Genomic DNA, 4,024 nt, shown 5'->3' with positions numbered 1-4,024 from the left:
AATGCCTGTGCATAACTGTATATAAATATGAGTATTTTTACACAAGCTAAAGAATTTATGTTCTGGTATATGACAAATCATCCCAGGGTATAAGGTTATGAGGTTCTCTTTGTTAATGCATTTAATTCCACGTACCAGCAGTGAATTGGCCGGATAGGATGAGTGATCCCTCAAATTACGTTATCAACAACTTGTGTTTATTGGATTGTTGATGCACAATCACTCTGCTAAAATGATCACATTAATACATTCTCTACCCAGTTCTTTTTAGTCTGCAGGAAGGAGGTGGAAGAAAAATGGTCACAAAAAGCACATTTAAGAAGAAAAAAAATTGATTGTAAAATTCTTTACCAGTCTCAAACAAAAACTCAAAAGACCCAGTGTTGGCAGGTATCCTGACACACTACAAGTTAAGATACTAGTAACCAGGAAAATTATCTTTGCATACATCATCAAATAGCACTGATTGATGTCCATCCCTGTTCTGTGTGCACAGGACCGGATGCATCCGAGTGGCTCCAAACTAAACTAAACCATTGTGTTGTCCGGCTGGTTTCCCCTCAGGCACATTTTTCTCTCACTAATGTGGTTTTTAAATGTAAATGTTAGTTTAAAAATTCACCCATTTTTTTCTTACGGTTTTATTGAGTAACAGGGAATAAATGACAGTCAATGCAATGAACACAAAGCGCAACCATTAACTTCTTTCCTGGTAAATGCTATGCACATGTGTAAGATGCGTGAGGTGGAGGGAGTTCTTGATGAGGGACATCATTTTGAGTGACACTTTTGGGGAAAAGTGAACACTGGGGCAAGACGAGCAACTGGCACCAGCCAGCAAGATCACCTCCACCCTTTCAGTGATCTACAATCATGTCAACGGATGAAGGGGTGTCTTTTTGAAAAGTGTTCTTAATCAAACCCAATTAATTCCGCTCCTTTCCCTCATTATTTCCACCGTAGACCACGTCCCGCTACTCAGCCTGTTAACTAGAGCCCGGGCCCCAGCGAAGGTCACGCATGGCAGAGCAAAATAACTTAATAGTGTGTGCAATGAATCACTAGTTCTGAAGGCCTCTCAAGCAAATTTTGGGTGTTTTTACACTAAGTCTTTTTGACAAAGGTGTGGTGAGAAAGGCTTATCTCTAAATATAGCCTATTCTGAAACTTTTAATCAACATCCTTTTTTATGTTAATATTACGCAATGCTCTAGCTGCAAAAATGGCGAGAAATACCTTAAAAGTGCAAATAAAATCCTATCCTGAGCAATTATTTTTGTTTTGCAGAGGCCATAAATATTAATTTGGTAAACTGAGCGGCGAAAGTTCATCGCACACAGAGATATTCAGCTCTTGCCCCATAAAGAATATTTGCACACACTTTTTCTTTTGTAATATACTGAACTTAAACACCTCCTATGAAGCCACTGTTTCAGTATCTAACAATTTCCGTGATGTAGACGCTCTTGAGATTTGGCCGTCTGCCCACTAATCCATTGTTGAAAAGTACTCAAATGCCAAACAGACCTCTATACAAACCTGCATCCAGAAATAAACTGGAGCCTTTAAACCGTGCAAGCTACTGGAGGGCAATTAGAAGTCGAGCCCTTGTGGCTCTACAGCCCAACAGGCGGGCCTCCTGACACCCCTGGATGGGCCTGATGGAGTGGAGCTTCATCTGCCTAACGGCTTGGCAAAGCTCCACAGGCCTGGACGGACACAACAGGCCTCCATCAGGCCAGCGCTCTCTGTCACAGCTTACGTGGCCCATTGTACATAAGCGCTCATTAAGGACACAAAGTCATGTCGGTGGATCGCAAATGCATGTTTTATAAATGAAAGAAAACAAGATCCACAATCAAGGTGCTTCTACAGTGGTGCTGCTGTAACTTTATTCTGTTTTGCAATTGGACAAAAGAAATCTCATGCGAAAAACTTTATTGTTTTATGTTTAAAAAAACAAATGTTAAAATAATAAACATGCCCACATATTTGTACATCTAGTTCTGTTAGATGTCTTTGGCTTTTTAGTCCACTGTTGTTTACAGGGATTATAGCAGTATAAACAAAAGAAACTATCAAAGTGACAGTGTGGATGCTGTCATTTCTAAAGGCCATGATATACAGATAATCTTCTGATGTATATATTCCTTACACTTTATTATGCCACAGGGGACACATTCCCCTCAAGGCATTGCCACAGTACTAAGTATAATTTTTCTAAAGAATGATAACACAATTCAAGATACTCGTCCCTCGATTCCATTAAATTATGTTTGTCTTTCAGGAGCCAGAGAGAAAATGTTAATAGGAAAACTTTCCCGAGCAAGGACCCTTCTGTATCATTTGAATCCACACACACACACACACATATATAATACATATAATTTCACAAAATGCTAAAAAGTCTATTGTTGATAAGAGCTTTTTTTATATATAGAATTGTTCATGGAAAAAGGAAAAGTAGGTTGACGTTATGTAGCGTCATCTTTGAATGTTTTCTATAGTTTAAATTTTGAGATGTATATGTGTTCCTAATAAAATTGTAATATTCCTTTCAATCATTTGCAAAGCTTACAGAGAGAGGACTCCATCATCTACAGGTGAATCGATGCGAACGGTGAGCTCGCCACACCTCAGGTGCAATGTAAGCGAGGCGACGCACCGGTGAGCTGGACTTAAAGGAGTGTTTTGGGGAGAGGTTGACAGTGCTGGTGCTGAAGGGAGTCGCGTGCACCAGAGGAGGAGTGCTTCGCAGGGGCTCCTTGAGAGGAGCCAGGCCGGCAGTAAGCCCGGGGAGAGAGGGCAGCACAGCCACAGCGCCTGGCAGCGCACCGGCAGACTTCTTCTTCCTTTTGGAAGGGGGGATGAGGGAGGTGGGTAAGGTAGTTGGGACAGGCTCCTTTTCCATGGCACGATACACAAGATGCCTCGCCTGAAACATGGGAAATCAGATCATTTATTTTAAAAAAAGAAAGAAAAAGAAACATTTACTGAATTATTCTGGAGCAACAGTGAAGCTTTAAGCAAACACACAAAAGTGCACCAGCTCACCACTGTGAATTCTTCTCTGTCCAACTGTCCATCGTTGTCCACATCACTCAGGTCCCAAATCTACAGACAAATTATGTCAACGCCAAAATGACTGAGCTGCAGTGTCTTTAAAATGGTTAACTTTTAAATGCCTGAAAAGACTGCAATAAGGTTGTGAGTTACACAAATCTAACTAAAAATGTAAAATCACCTTTCCTAAGGCGTCAAGAGGTAGCTTGTAGTTAATTAAAACTGGCTTGTTTTTATCACCCGAGAGGAGACCATTTACAGGGCCCAGAGTCTCAAAAATGGCCTCAAATTTCCCCTTTTCATCAGGCTGGGAAAGAGAAGAAACAAGTTTATGCGACATTCTTGATAAATTAATCAACTCACCCTAATGGACCATTCCAAATCGGGTGCCGTCGTTGACACAGTTATTGAAGGGCTGTTGGTATCTTTCTAAAAGAAAGGGAAGTGATAATGAGATCAGCTGCCTCGGGGTCGAGGCAGTTGCCACAGAGTCGAGGCAGTTGCCACGACTTGCCGCGGCAGTTGCCACGACTTGCCGCGGCAGTTGCCACAAAGTCGAGGCAGTTGCCACAGAGTCGAGGCAGTTGCCACAAAGTCGAGGCAGTTGCCACAGAGTCAAGGCAGTTGCCACAAAGTCGAGGCAATTGCCACGAATCACCGCGGCAGTTGCCACAGAGTCGAGGCAGTTGCCACAACTCGCCGCGGCAGTTGCCACAGAGTCGAGACAGTTGCCACGAATCACCGCGGCACCGCAGCCTGCGACAGGAAGTGCCTCAGCGAGTTTCCACTGCCACGATTTGCGCTAGACCTCTCTCAAAGTTTGGGGCATCTATGCCCCCCCCCCCTATCTCTCTCTCTCTCCTTTTGACGTGGACCATAATTTGTGTATGAGGGTGGCGTGGAGCAGTAATTAAAAATGGTTGTTCGCAAAAAACTTCGATGTTATGTGCAGTAGCCTTCA

At 42.7% G+C, this 4,024-nt stretch overlaps 1 long non-coding RNA gene across 1 annotated transcript; it reads right to left on the bottom strand.

Annotated features, from left to right (window-relative positions):
* Positions 1-1,884: 1,884 nt before the first annotated feature.
* Positions 1,885-3,565, bottom strand: LOC119196243 (uncharacterized). Its single transcript, XR_005114286.2, has 4 exons — positions 3,427-3,565; positions 3,245-3,370; positions 3,055-3,114; positions 1,885-2,935 (listed from the first exon to the last, which is right to left on the bottom strand). It is a non-coding gene; the product is annotated as an uncharacterized LOC119196243 (long non-coding RNA).
* Between the last annotated feature and the right edge of the window lie 459 nt (positions 3,566-4,024).

This window comes from Pungitius pungitius, chromosome 6 (genome assembly GCF_949316345.1).
Source record: "Pungitius pungitius chromosome 6, fPunPun2.1, whole genome shotgun sequence".
Taxonomy (NCBI): domain Eukaryota; kingdom Metazoa; phylum Chordata; class Actinopteri; order Perciformes; family Gasterosteidae; genus Pungitius; species Pungitius pungitius.
The sequence above is the reverse complement of the archived record's forward strand: the minus strand, read 5'-3'. Positions and strand labels throughout refer to the sequence as shown.